Source organism: Struthio camelus, chromosome 1, assembly GCF_040807025.1.
Source record: "Struthio camelus isolate bStrCam1 chromosome 1, bStrCam1.hap1, whole genome shotgun sequence".
In the NCBI taxonomy this organism is placed as follows: Eukaryota; Metazoa; Chordata; class Aves; order Struthioniformes; family Struthionidae; genus Struthio; species Struthio camelus.
The window spans coordinates 97,883,002-97,898,284 of record NC_090942.1 but is presented as its reverse complement, the minus strand read 5'-3'; the positions used below and the strand labels follow the sequence as shown (position 1 = coordinate 97,898,284).

Genomic DNA, 15,283 nt, shown 5'->3' with positions numbered 1-15,283 from the left:
CTATTCCACTGTAGCTATGCTGGTCAATCTCCCCATGCAAACAAGGCCTATGACTCTAACATTAAATTCCTTTAATAAAGATATCTCTTGATATTAAAATTCTAGAATCCAAGAGAATCAGTCTTCCAAACATAAGTGTATGGCTTCAAAAACTGAATCTAGGAGGACCCAGAAACGCAGTAATTTACCACTTTATATACCGTAACTCAAATTCATTTTACATTATGTGAAATGTAATAGAAATATCTCTACTATTAACCAAGAACGCCCCCCCCCCCCATCCCCAGAGTGTCTTTCCTATCCCAGTTTATTAGAAAGCTCAGAGGAGGATCAACACATGCTGTCACTCCGCTCGCTTTAATAAGCATTCTGGATGAGTGACAGGAGGGAAGGCCAATAGGAGATAGCTAAATGCTAAATGAGGCTGTATTACAGATTCAATAGGTTGTACACTGCTGTAGAGATGCAAAGGCCAAAATTTAAGTCCATAACTACTTGTAGTCATGCATGATTGCCAGAAAATCCTAAGAACCTGGGAAGGAGGTGTTAATCTTTGTTCCTGTTCATTCTGCAGGGTAAGGAAGGGAGGAGATAGGGACACCTGTCTCTCTTAGGACATGGCCAAAGAGTGAGGAGCATTACTCTCTCCAGTCTCAGGACAGTTTAACAGTAGTTTCCTAATTCCCTTCATGGAAGTTTACCGTCCCATAAAAAGGGCAGAGAACAGGCTTCTGGACCGTGTAAAAGTCCCATGAACACCCATGAGGAGAAGGAGAGTTTCTGTGGGACTTTCTCATGTGCTAGGCTTCTTCCAAAGGCATTACCAGTCCAGAAAGAGAACAGCCTCAGTTGTTCCCCGAAAACAGTTTGGCTTTCCACTGTTCACAGTGCAAAATCATGCCAAAGTGGCCGTATTTTGCTTATGGGGAAAATAACCTATTCAGGATATTCTCCTGTCCATCCTCCCCCTGCCCCCAGACCCTGCAAATAAATAAATAAATAAATAAATCAAGGCTCTTTTTTTCTAAGCACATTCAAATGCACAAAGCCCTTTCTGGCAACTTTCCCACCAGACTTCAACATTCTACCCACACCCAGCTCAGCAGTACAGCTGTTCAAAAATACTGCACACTTTTTTTCTTTAATAATGGAAAATGTATTTTCTTTCACTCTTGAAAGTGGTTTAGTAGCTTGTGCTGAGCCTTACCAAAAGGATTCCTAGCTAAGCAGAGGGAAAAAAAGTTCTCCTCCTCCTCCTAGCCACAAACAACAGAAGTTTGGGAAAATCGGAGGCCCTATGAAATGACACTGCAGCGAAGATGCTTTAGGCAAGGTCAGTACAACTTTCTTCTGCAGAATTGCATCTATAAAAGAATTTTAAATGACAATGGCAACAAACTCACACATGCCGGAAAATGGCATTCAGTTAAAAAACAGCTGCAGTAAAGCATCAGTAATATGTCACATGAAGATTTCCTCTGCACAGGTCCATTTGATTAAACTCCTGCAGTTTTTCTTTGGTTTGAAAGAAAGAAGTACCCTTATACTCAGGAATAGTAGGCCAGTATGATAGTATAATGTATATGATAGCCCATTTGTAAAAACTGCAGCAGGGTTGCTGGTCAGCCTTACTGCTGTTTTGTAACACTGAAAAGACATGTTACGTCTATAGACAGTGAGTGAAGCTTTCATTAGAGCCAAATGGCTACATAGGAGATCATCATAAGCAGGTTGTGAAACAGAAGAGATTTATATGAAAACATTTGGAAAATGTTCAAGGACTGTATATATGAAGTCAACCCTGATTTATTCAACAAAGCTGTCAAAGTTATTTATGCAGTGGAAGATGCATATAAGAATATGGCCAAGACTTTCATCCTTACATAACACAAATGTATACACAGTTAAAAACACCATACAGAGCATGTCTACTCTAGTGGGTGCAGACTGCCCCAACCTCATTCTGCTTGTGCTCTGAACAGGCAGGTCAGAAGCCAGTCCCAGTCTGAAATTTGTATAGCCTTCTAACATGGTGCTATGTCTTTCCTAATTTGTTATTTTCCTTCTCAGCAAAATACAGAACAGTATAAAGTAAGTCATCTGAAAAAAAGAATATTCTTTCTCCCAGTTTTTCCTGTAGAAGCCTTTGGCCCTGAACCCACTTTTGTTGCTTATGAAGGCATCCATTGTAATATGAAGCAAGGCACCATTCCGTCAGTAATTCCTATAAAAGTCTGTGCATCTCTGTGACATTCTCTAGAACTATGTGATAGCCTACTTTACACCTTTCCATGTCTCCCAGTAAGGATGGCATAATGACTGCAAAGCAAAAAATATAAACAGCTGGAAGTCTATTCTTATGTGGGATCTTTGGCTTCCTTTTACTTGACTCTAACTACAAAACTCTGGTTTTGGTCAGCACCATTAGGTATGTCTTGACATACCTAATCTGAAGAATATCGCAGGTATGTTATGCATCACACAGATAAAGCAGATCAGACACCACAATTCTGACATGCTGTCAGCCTCAGATGCAAAATATGTACCTATGAAGGAAGGCCTTTGCTGACAGAGATTCTTTTGAGCTACATGTGGTGAAAGGGAATTACTGCAATCACAATGTAAGGAGTGACAATTTCCTGATTTGCTCTCTTTACTCTAACCTTAATTACAGGGAACCCTGATGTAAATCAGTTAATGCCCTTTTTTCCCCCCAAAATACGTTCATTCATTTTAGTCTCAGATTTTGGGGTGCCACTTTGAGACATCTTAGTCCCTGTTTTCAGTAGCACCAACTACTCCGTACCTACAAAGGGCAGCTACTTAGCACTTTGGACTCTTAGGCAATATAAACTGGCTATAAACTACCAAATGTAGGGATAGGCAGAATGTAATTCTGAAGTTTTGGGACTGATAAGCATAAGGTGTTCATCACTGTTAATACTAACTTTAGCTGAAGATGTTCTCTCTTCAGTGCTTCTGAAAATCAATCTTATAAAGTATGGAATTGAATAGATAGCGGTACAGTCTCTTTGGTGTGGTTTTCCTCATCTGTGAAATAGGGACAACAATCTTTACCTGATCCGTTTACCAACTTAATTGCAATTAATTGCTTGCTAATTGCTTGCAGTTAGCTCTTTGTGACATTCTTGGAAGATTATGCTGCCTGCTCAGATTATGGTAAATCATTTAAAATTCTCCCACCCTGTGTTTTGTATTGTTCAGGTGAAGATTTATAAAACTTAAGATTTTTTTTTAGGGACAAATGTAAAGGGTTCATGTTCTGGTATTGTAAGACAATTGTAAAGAGCATCAAAGTCTCTTAGCTGTACCATGGTCTCATTAACATTCATGAGAAGGAAAAGGAACAGGTAACAGAGTAAGAAACACTGGTGGCTTCAGAATTTTAAAGCTGCTCCAGTCAGCAGCTTTATGCTCTACTTTCATCTGAATGGAATTTGCTGAATGCAATCTTTGAAGTCACCTTGGATTTGGTTGTAACCACTCAGCTCAACAGGGAAAACACATTTAAAACACACACGCTCTTTCTCTCCAAATAACTCTTCTTATTGTAGCCAAAGGTCAATTTTGTTTTTTACAGTTCACTGTTACATAGTTATTCTATCATTAACTTCTTAAGACCGCCATACTTTTTATATGCGGATTACAAGGACACACAGTGTTTGGGAGGCAGCCGTACTTCCCAAATACCAGAGAAGCACAGATTTACTGTAGCTGTAAACCATACAGGCAGTCACCAGTGACGAGCCACAAGAAGCTCTCTGGGCTTTACTGAAAGATTGTTAATTCTCAGAGGGTGAATCACATCTCCAGTGCAGTCAACAGGAATTTTGGCCAGAATTTCATCCAAAATGTATATGTTCTTTGCCTTTAGAGTTTAGTAGCAGATCTTCAGGGTGATGTAGCTCCTGACACAGTGATAAGGCCTGATCAGGTGAAGACAGAGCTGCGAGGCTGCTCTTAGGGACTTGCAGGAGGGACCATGGCAAAACAGCTCTTTAGAGCCATTTGAGCCAATGCTTCCTAAATCCCTAACATGGGAGCAGGAAAGCAGGCTTAAGAATCATTCCCCAAGTAGGAGACAGGGCTGGATGCCACTACAGTCAGCCTCCTTCTGAATGATCTGACATTGTGGGCTCAAAGTACAGAAAAGAAAGCAGTATAAAGACAATCCTGGAACATGCCCCATCCTGCTGGCTGGAGGAGAAAAAAAGAAAAGGCTGATGAGTACTCACTGTCCAAAAAAAAGGTATAAGCTTGTCTGAAGCATTAATGGAAGCTGGATCACTTCAAAAATTAGCTGCATGGCTACAGATCATCCTTAACAGCTAATTCATCTTTGCAAATCCTAACCCAAGGTCTTCCACATGTAACTGCTTCAAAGTTTATGTTAACTGGCAAATAAACTCAGCCTCAGCTCAAGAGACACAGTAACAATCAAAAGATACTCAGGAACTAATAATATGTTTGCAAGCTGGCTGAGATTAAATGAATAGGGGGCTAAATAATACAGCCAGAGGACTACATCCCTGCTTGTCTCCCTTTACCTCCAACTGGAGACTCAAGACCATTCTCTGTGGAGCTTCTGACTCTCCACACCTACAACATTGAGTCCTTGTGTAAGGATTTAAGGATGCCGAGGTAAATTTGACTTCTTGCTTACTGAGGACTAATTGAAGTCATTAATCTCCTCAAAGTGCTTTAAATAGGTTTAAAATCCTACAAGCAATGTGATGAAAACCCAAATGACATTGTCAGGGCCCTGAGTGCACTAACAGGCCTTAATGGCCCTGACCAGCCTCACCTGGGGCCTCCACATACACCCTCTGCCCACAGGCCCAGAAGCTCTATCTAGGCTCCTCGCTGGGCCTTCAGTCCCTGCCTCAGTTACGTTACAGGAGTGCTGGCTGCAGCTGCACTCATGTCTGGCTCCAGACCCTGACCTACAGACTGACTTCCTACGTTGACCTTGGACTTGCCTTATCACCATGGTTCCATCTGCCAATCACTGGACCTGATTCTGACCCTGAGCTACAGATTGACTTCTCAAGCTTGACCTTGGACCTGCCCCATCATCACAAATTTACCTGTGGTCCGACTCTTTTTTGAACCTGGCTGTGATCTCTGGGTCTGCCCTGCTCACCTTGCTCAGTGGCAGTGGGATGGGCCCTGGCTGGCGAGGCCCCTGCCCTGCAGGCCACGTTATTGTGCTCCGCTCTCTGGCCCACAGGAAGCAGCCAGCCCTCGCTGCTCCCTGACAGACACAGCAGGAAGCAACTGAAGTATTGTAGCAAATTCACCCCACCAGCTCTGCTTAGGTTGTCCGCCTCAGAGATGAAAGCGCCAATGACTTTCACTGCTTATTTCAAACTGTCCAAATACAGATCAAAATATCTCAGAATCACCCAATTCCTTCAGATAAAAAGCTCTGTGACCTCTGGTACAAATGAACTCTAAGGCCACAAGAATATGTATATTCAAACAGTGCTTTCCAAGACAACAGATTTGATGTCGCTGACAAACGGTTAAGCTTTTCATGTTTCTGTTATGGCTTTGCATCTTTTTCCTTATATGAATAGATTTGAATTCCTCCAAACTTCATTTCAATGAATATAGCCTACAAGTCAAAGGGAAGAGGAAAAAATGCCAGCAAATTTTAGAATGTAGGACTCCCACAGGCACAAAACACTTGCTACCTTAAATGTGAAGAAACAAAGCTTAAAATTATTCAGTGAAATTCAAAATGATTTGCATTAGCAAATAGACCACGACAGAGCTACTGTGTACCTGTAAAAGCAAATGGAAATAAAATGAAATTGCCCCAAATGTCCACTGAAATATCCTCCAGACCAAATGACAGTATTTAATGTACATACGGTATTTTCCATTTCCTTGTGCCTCCTTAAAGATTTAACTACTTAACTCTCAAGTCAGTCCTTTGTAGATAACGAAACAGCAGCACAGAGGTTGAGGCTTTGTACATGGTCCTTAAGGGCCTGCACAACATAAAGCAAGAAGGCTGTTCTGACACCTCCCACTGGTACAGAGTCTTGCCTTTGCCAGTGTTCTCTGCATGAACAAAGGTGATATGATATTTATGAGTTCACTTCTAGTTACTAAAAAATGAAGACAATCTGCATTAAGAAAACACTGAACAGCTTAAATTCAAGCCACTTTGCAATTGCTGCTGCCTGTAATTTAATGAGGCATCACAAGTTGGCTTTTGTACAGACAATATTTGGGAAATGGTCTAAGTAGAAGAGCAGCATGTCAGGTGGCACGTGATAATGAAAGACACTTCAACTTCTACTTTATAGCTAGAAGGCAATAGGAGCTCCAGGCTGACTTTGGATGAAATTTCTTGCCTTTTTTTCCATTCATTGGTCTGCGGAGGTTTGCAGACCTGTGGCTAAGGAAACCCCATGGCCTGTGCTTGATGAGAGCAGCAACTTCTTTCACGCAAGCATGTTCTTGGTCTATGGTTGTCACAGATCAGCGATTGCACCTTAGACCCGCTACAGATAAGATACTGAGCCACCTTCTGCAGTGCAGAGCGCAACAGTGGTATAATGGACTTTTCATTGGTTTAATAATCAGGACTGAATTTAACAACCTTTTAAGAATGGCACAAAGCATGTCAAAGGGAGAGGTTTGCTTCAAGAACCTATTTAAAAAGTAAAATTCTAAGACTATTTAGTACAGTGTCCAGCATATAAAGAAATACTACACTATTTTCAGTACAAAGTCAAAGATAAAATACTGCCACAGAAGACCCCCAGAACCCAGTCCCTTCCTCCCAAGGCAGAGAGAGAAAAAAACGTCAGTCAACTTTACTGAGCACTTGATGCTGGCTTTTGTTCCTTTCAGGCCCTGGTACCGTATTTCCCTCTTGGCACAGCGTACCTAGCAGTCAACCCTGGAATGAATGCTGGTATGAGCAAATGGTCATGGGATTGCTTCAGAAGCTTTGGAGGTCATGACTTTCATAAAACAAGCTAGTAAATAGGATGAACTTCTGGGGCTATTGTCATTGGTGAACTTCCCTGGGAAAATAGCACGTTAGAGAATGACTGAACAATTGAAAGCAGTAACTGAAGTTGTCAGGCTTTGTTACCAGCCATCTCAAATTAATGGGAATCATTCCTTTCCCATCTTCCTAATTTCTAGGCAAGTTAACAGAGGCAGAAATGCCCAACTTATTCTGTATAAAGAGAAGACTTTAGTGAATATTTTGAATTGATCACAACTGGTAAGATAAGGGTCCAGGCGCAGAAATGTATGCATTTGGAACACCTTAAAGGGCAGGAAAAATCTGTGTGATTGCCTATGACGCTATCAGATAAGGAACTTTGTTAACTTTTTTTCCAGAGAGACTGAAGGCTTAGGCTACCTTTACACTTATCTACTGATCCTGAAAAGTGTGTGTTTAAACCAAGTTTCATAGCACAGGACCTGATCTGTAGTGAGGAAAAGTAACATGTTTGTTCAAGGGACAAGAAAGCCATTGAATGCCCCATTTACATCAATTTCAGTGACAGGGGTATGCAGGCCTTGGCAGCAGGTAGTCTGCATGCAAAAGTATTTCCAGCCCTATGGATTTTGATTATAAATGTGTCCTTTATTGCCATTTAAATTCTTCTTGGAGAAGAAAAGTTATTGTCATGAGGAAAATGAAACAATGAAGACAAGGCAGTTTCTGGAATGAAAGAGTAGGTGCACGTGAAACTAAGAAGGAAAAGAGAAGCCAGATACAGAATTTTCTTCTGGGACTATGAACCCTCCCTGGAATTTGATCCAAGAATCCATATCACCTACATGTCAGAGGGGATCTGCAGATTTGCAGGGATTTCAGCATGAAGTTACATAAATAAAAGGATCCTCTTGCAGGAACAGACTGGAGGCTAGAAGAGCTCCCGTGACACTCATATATCTAATTAAGAACAGCAGATTGGAAAGGACTATTGGGTCATTGAGTTCAGTCCCTTGTTATTGCAGGCAACCATGCCATATAATCTTTTTCATATGCCGCTCAGGCTCTGCTTAAAATCAATCAGAGTTTTTTTGTTTGGGGGCTGGGGTGGTTTGGGGGGGTGTTTGTTTGTTTGTTTGTTTGCTTCTCCTGGTACTCTTAATGAAAGGTTGTTTTAGACTTTCATTTATTTTAGAATTAGAAATGTTCTAATATCCAGAATAACGGTACTCACAGTTAGATTATACCCATCTGTTTTTATGTCAGCACTGTACCTTAGTTTAAATAGCACTTCTTTTTCCACTGTATTTATAGACTGCAATCATATCCCGTTCCTTGTTTTGCTAGACTATGCTGGCTAAGCTCTGTCTCCCTTATAGGAACTCTGCAATCCTGGACAATGTGAACACTTTTTTTGTACCTGTTTCAGATTGAATTAAGTTTTCTTAAGTAACAGGTAATCTGGCTGTACGGAGTATTACCGATGAAAACCATCAGCAACAGTATTTCCCCAACAATAACTCTGGAAATATCTTGACCGAAGCAGCATGATGCATTTACGCCTGTTTCTGTCAGACCAAATGAAAATTTCAGGAAGAGTCCCACCGACTTCAGTGGGTGAACCCTGTCTGCTTTCTGTTTTTCAGTGTCCAGATTTCATTCTCCAAAAAATGTCCTACTATATCGTTTCCTCGACTATTAACAAATTGGATAATAACAAAAGCTGGCAATATGTATTTGCAAATAAGTATGAAATGAAAAATGGTAGCATTTGCAGCCGGTATTGGTAAGAGAGTTTTCTGAGAATATAGGCTTAGCTGATTGAATAAGAAAAATGTTATTTTCAAATTATTTGAGGAATAAATTATTTGACCAGCTTTTATAACAATATACACAAAAGATTTATCAGAAACAATAACACAAGAATCCACTGTAGTTCACATGAAAGAATTTAGATTTATCTCATTTCTGGATGCTATATCTGGCATGAATTCCATACTTGCAACAGGGTGGAGGGTTTGATCAAAAGATTCAGAAAATTTATGTGGGTAGCTGGAGCCAATCTGTTTGGCAAAACACACAGATAATGTTTCTGTCACATTGCTTTGGTATTTTGGAAACCTTGCAATATCAAAGAATAAGTTTATATTCATTAGATTGGAAGCAGCAAGTCATAAAAAGGTAGTACTTTCTGTAGGAAGAAGTAAGCATAGAAGATGTACAATTTGAAGCTGTAAAGAATCATTTTTAGTACACTCATAGTGCAAATTCTAGAATTTAAAAACTGCGCCTCTAAAAGTGACAGATGATCCTGGTACCAGTTTGATACACCTCAAATATAGGTAGCCTTCTGATTCTTCTGAAAATTATTCTCTTTGGAAAATCCATTGTATTATGTCCCTAAACTGAAGCATCTCAAAGCACTAATAACACCTGAAAAAGCTGGTAAGCCTGCTTAACATATTCATATAGAAGCAAGTATTTATTAAACAAAGATCATTTCCAAGTCAAGAACACTGAAAGAAAAATCCAGCTCCAGAATGCTGGTAACTGGATGAATTGTCATTTACAGGAATTTTTCCTTTTTAACCAGCAGCAACCTACAAAGTAATTAATGTGGAATTAATTGATTTGTACCTATTTTATAGCAAACTCACGTTTCCAAAGTAACACCACTAATCATACTATAAATCAGAATTGGTCCTATATTTACTAGATATATCTACAAAAAGCTTTGAACACCTTTTAGAGACAGATTCTTCAGTTAGAAGTCTCTCCACCTTTCTTCCTTGGACACTCACTGTATTTAATCAGTAGATGATACCCTTAAAAACTTCACACTTTCTTCTAAAATCAAGGTAGTATTTGCTATTGATGCAATTTCCAATGCTAATTAACATTTCTGTTAACTGAGGACTCACCATTTAACTGGAGTGAGGTGCTCTCATCCTGGAGAAGTGCTGAGGTAAATTAGCTGTCGAGACAAAACAGACATGCTTTCAACAAAGAGGGGTGGAATGTTTCTGATCTTCTAATGTGCTTTCACTGCAATTACTAGTATTGTAAGATGTCAATTTTCATTTTATTTGCCAAAAAGGAAAAGGAAGGATATGCAGACATATGGTTACTGACAAATATCACACAATTAAGAAATTAATACAAATAAATTTGTTTTAATGCAATTACTGAAGGAATGGGGAATTCCCGATATCATCTGAGTCTGTTCCTCAAGAGTTTCTCTGGAGTAGGGCTGAACTGGGAAGAGTGGGGAAGAAGTAGCACAATGCCTCTGTCCCAGGTGTCAGTGTGTCTCAGCATGGCTCTGATTTTTTTTGTTTTGACCTGCTGGAAAGCAGCTCTGCCGAGAAGGACCTGGGAGTCCTGGTGGACAACAAGTTAAGCATGAGCAAGCAGTGTGCCCTTGTGGCCAAGAAGGCCTATGGTCTCCTGGGGTGCATTAGGAAGAGTGTTGCCAGCAGGTGGAGGGAGGTGATCCTGCCCCTCTCCTCAGCCCTGGGGAGGCCACATCTGGAGTCCTGTGTCCAGTTCTGGGCTCCCCAATACAAGAGAGACATGGCACTACTGGAGAGGGTCCAGCGGAGGGCTGTGAAGATGATGAGGGGACTGGAGCGTCTCTCCTATGAAGAAAGACTGCAAGAGCTGGGCCTGTTCAATCTGGAGAAGAGAAGACTGAGAGGCGAGCTCATCAATGTGTACAAGTATCTGAAGGGGGGGGTGTCGAGAGGATGGGGCCAGACTCTTCTCACTGGTGCCCAAGCAACAGGACAAGAGGCAACGGGCACAAACTGAAACCCAGGAAGTTCCATCTGAACGTGAGGAAAAACTTCTTGATTGTAAGGGTGACCGAGCATTGGACCAGGTTGCCCAGAGAGGTAGTGGAGTCTCCTTCGCTGGAGATATTCAAAACCCGTCTGGATGTGACCCTGGGCAATATGCTGTAGAGGACCCTGCTTGAGCAGGGATGTTGGACTAGATGATCTCCAGAGGTCCCTTCCAACTGCAACCATTCTGTGATTCTGTGTAAAATGAGCCAGTTCTAGCCCCAACTTGCAAACACTGACCAGTAGAAGTGGAACAGCTTCAGTTAGGGCTTACTGAGGAACTCAAGAGTGAGTTACGTTAGCAATGAAAAAAGTTTCAGTCAAGTTTAATTTACTCACCTGTATTTGAATGCAGACAAGCATGTACTTGGCAGATACAATGCATACAAAGTACATGTTATTTCACAAATTTATCAACGTTAGCAGCAAGATGCCCTTCAATGTAATTTGTAGGTACACTGAATACACTCCAGTGCCTGCTCAGAACTGGACTGAAAGGTAGGGTGGTCTAAAGCAATCAGTTGTGGCCTACGCTGTCTGCCCCCTGAAATCTGATTTCAGCAGGATCAGAACTAAGTGAGTACATGGCATTTTTGAAATCTCTCCTAAGACATAGCTCTGCCTGGACATTGCTGTGTTAATCATGCCTCTCTTCAGCTCCCTTCTTCTCTCCTTCTATTCTGTGCCCACTCTATCAGAGCTGATGTTACTGCTCCAAAGGTCCTCTTGCCTTTAAAAATGTCTGCTAAGGCCTGGTTGCTTTTCCATAGGCATGATCCTTACAGTAATCAAATCTTCTCATTCCAGTCGAATGGAATCAAATCTCTGGAAAGCCATAAAGTACTCCTGCATTTCCATGGGACCAAAAAGCAAGAGTACCAGAGCCCAGCAAAGAAATAGTTCTCTCTCCAAAGCAACTGCCCAAGGAAGGGAGACTCATGCATGACAATATGCGAGGAGAATCAAGCATCCACAGCAATTGCACTGTGGGAAGGAAGAGGAAAGAGGAACAAACTACTTTCTAGCATGACAGGATGATGAGGGGCATGCAGTAGGGAAAAGGGAGGACTTGACACTCACACATTTGAATAAACTGTGATGAAAACACTTAAGCTTTTGGATATATATTCAAATTAAGTTTCTGAGTGGGTATATCCTTTTGTGCATACAACCATACATTAAGGTAGAATCAGTTTAGTGTAGCTATCCAGTGGAAACTATGCTGCACTGCAATAATGAAAAATAATTAAACACATGCATACGCAAATAAATAAAAACAGCCACTTAGCTTTATAGTCACTTGGTCTAATTGTGGCAGCTCCTACTCAGAAATAAACAGGTCTGTTTTGCATGGGGTACATGTATATGACCTTTGCACATTAACACTTCATACCTAAGGAACATTCAAATGGCTATATAATAATGTTATTAATTTCTTTCCTTTAGGGTGCTATGTTGTTATTGAAGAAAAAATCTCTGGTAAATCATTTTCGTTCTGTTTATATAATTTTTGTTTGCTGATAGAAGGAGTAGCATTAAACAGAGAACTAAATTATTCTCAGATCAAAAATAATAAACTAAGTCTTTCTTTTTGATGAAAATGATCCCTTGTTGCCAAATGCTTCATATCTGAAATAATGACTTAAATCTTGGCTATATTTACAAGATAATCTCTTCACAAAGTATTTTCAATCAATCCTTTGCCCTATTAAAATTTCACATGTAACTCTAAGCCCAGATATCTGACGTTGGTTTATGGACAAACTGTAGCATAACCAGAGCCACAGCATTCAAACTCTGGTTCTGGACTCTCTAAAGCTCAGTGTGTGGGTGTACAAATGCGTTTGAATTCAGGGTTTTGGTTAGGCCCCCCTCTCCCATTTTTTTTAAACATCGGTTGTCCTGCCTGTTTTATTTTATAGTCACTTTGCTCCTTTTATTTTTGTAGGCACAGGATAAGCAAAAAAGGAAATGAAATACTGTCAGAAATAATGAAGGATGCAATCAAACATTGTCATGAGAAAAGCCAAAGAAACTATGCTTCAGCATGAGAAAGCCAGGCTCTCTTTCCTTTCATATTTAAATTCAAAATATTTGTTGGTTGGATAATTTTGTTAATGTCAGTTACCAGGAACAGCTGAGTACTGCAAGCAATAAAAAATTAATGTAGGATAAAGCCCAGTTCTATGCAAAACAACTGGCAAGACCCACATTCCACTTAAGCTATTAAAATAAGACTTATGTAAAATTTAAATGGTACATTGGTTTGTGGGAGTCTTTCAATAGCTGACTACTTCATATTAAAAAAAAAATCAAAATCCAATTGTATTTCCGTTCCCATAACCACCATATTAGTTTCAGCTTCATAAAGACAGCTACACAAACAGCTAGGCTAGAGTGAGCAGCTGTAGCATCATTCCAGCAATATAAACATTGTATATTATAGAGGTAGCCCCCTGAAAGAGAGATCATTAAATCTCTGAGCTCTCAAATTGTTCTAAGAACTTCTGATCAAGGCTGTACAAATATCTTATTTTTTATTTGTTCACAATTACAGAAGTTACAGTATGTCAATCCAAAACAATGTATGTCTTCGGTTTCTGGCAAAGCAAAAGGGATGATGTATTTATTTTCTTTTATTGTATTTTTTTGGGGGTATAATAAAAAGGTTTTTGAATGACAGTGTTTTTGAAAACATACTTCCAAATATTTAGGGTTTTCTTCTATCTGAAATGTTTTGTTTTAAAATTTTTCATGTACAAAATTTTGAAGAAAAGAGGGTACCATTTTTTTGTCGCTTTTCCTAAAGGTTTTATTTTTGACCCAAAACCTCTACCAATGCTAGCACATATTTATGAGATGTTTTCTTTCACAGTTCTGTGAGCAAAGTTTTGATCAAGATATTTGTCCAATTCTGTTTCAATTTCATGTACTCTTTCTGTAGGAGAGTGGTTTCTAAGCTTCAACATTTAGATCCTAAAGCCATTCAAGAGCGCTGAGATGAAAGGATCCCACTTTATTGCTTGGCAAGTCACTTGCCTCTCCCAGCTTCTATTTAATAGGGCAAATATTTACTCTCTTGCATCGCACACAGAGTTTGAATAGGCACTTCGTCTGTAGCACCAGCCAGAGAAGCGCAACACTGTCAGAGAAGTTAGATGCCTTAGGCAGATTTTAAAGTGTCTGTTACACGGGGGGTGGCATACACTGAAAGAGAAATTTTGAAAGACAGTTAAGAGTTTGGTTTCTATGTGTCTGTCTTGCATGCCTTTAAAGAAATCCCCTGATCTACACAATGCCCTGCAGCAATTTCTGACAGTGGTATTAAACAGTTAATTGCACAGTAGAGTTATTTTCTAACTGTAATCATCTCAGCAAAAATGACACAGTTATACTCATCATGATCATGTGCCTTTTACTTTCTTGGACAAAGCTGTTTTGACTAACAAAAAAGACCCATGTGTATTATTTTTTTTGTTTGTTTTAATTAGCTGCTGTTTCTCTCCATGGCTACCAGCATTTAGTTGAATACACATTGCTGCTTTATCTTCAGCTTCATTCACTCAACAAACACTAAAATGAAAAATAATACCACTTACTTTTACTGAAATTGAAATGATCTGTGCTTAAAAAGTTAGATCTCTTAAAACACTTTGTCCTCCCACTGAACTGAACACCTTACGTACAAGCTCTGTAGATATTACACAGTAAAACTGAGATGCTAATTTGTTTTCACTTGGTAGGGTTGTTAAAAGAACTTAACTGCCTTTGGAGCACAAAACCCATTGACTTTCAGTGGGATTTAGGCTAAGTCACAAAGGTATTTTTGGAGAATTCCACCTAGAATGATTTTTCTGCTATGTTAGCTCAGGAAAAAAATGTAGGCACTCAAGAAACCAAATAAAAGAACAAAAGCCCCAGGAGATTTTCAAAGAAAAAAAAACTGCTTTTGGAATAGGTATTCTGAACAACTGCTTCCCTATTGGGAAGCTTTTTAACAGCATGTTGAAAATAAATCCTGAAGTCATTTAAATGTGTCTCCTTCCAATTTTAAGGGAACAAATGCCTGCATCACAACACCCACTAAAAATTGCCCACCTGAGATGGTAAAGACTGCACAAGCTGCTGACATTTTCCCTTTCTTGGAGAGGCTATCACACAGTGAGGGAATGAGTGCACACAGCATTTCCTCCAGTGCAACAAGGAGAACCTTTCTGCCTCTTTGCCGGCAGAAAGCCCCCGATGTCCTACTTCTGCATTCAGTTGACGGTGGTCTCCTCTGTAGCAAAATGCCATAGTGATGGAAGATATCAGATCAGTGAAGGAAGTCACTGTGCCTACTTTAGTTTGTGATCAGTGTTCAGTAAGTGACATGCCCTGATCCCCTTCATCACCTCTAAAAAAAAAAAAGTTTAGAAAATTAATCCCACTAGCATCACTTGTCATCCCT

The 15,283-nt window shown here is 39.9% G+C and overlaps 1 long non-coding RNA gene across 1 annotated transcript in view; it reads right to left on the bottom strand.

The window, feature by feature from the left end:
• LOC138069184 (uncharacterized) overlaps positions 1 to 15,283 on the bottom strand; it is a 149,731-nt gene that overhangs the window by 105,562 nt on the left and 28,886 nt on the right. Inside the window, exon 3 of the long non-coding RNA XR_011144008.1 lies at positions 9,913 to 9,965. This is a non-coding gene — a long non-coding RNA (uncharacterized lncRNA). The remainder of the gene's footprint in view (positions 1 to 9,912; positions 9,966 to 15,283) is intronic.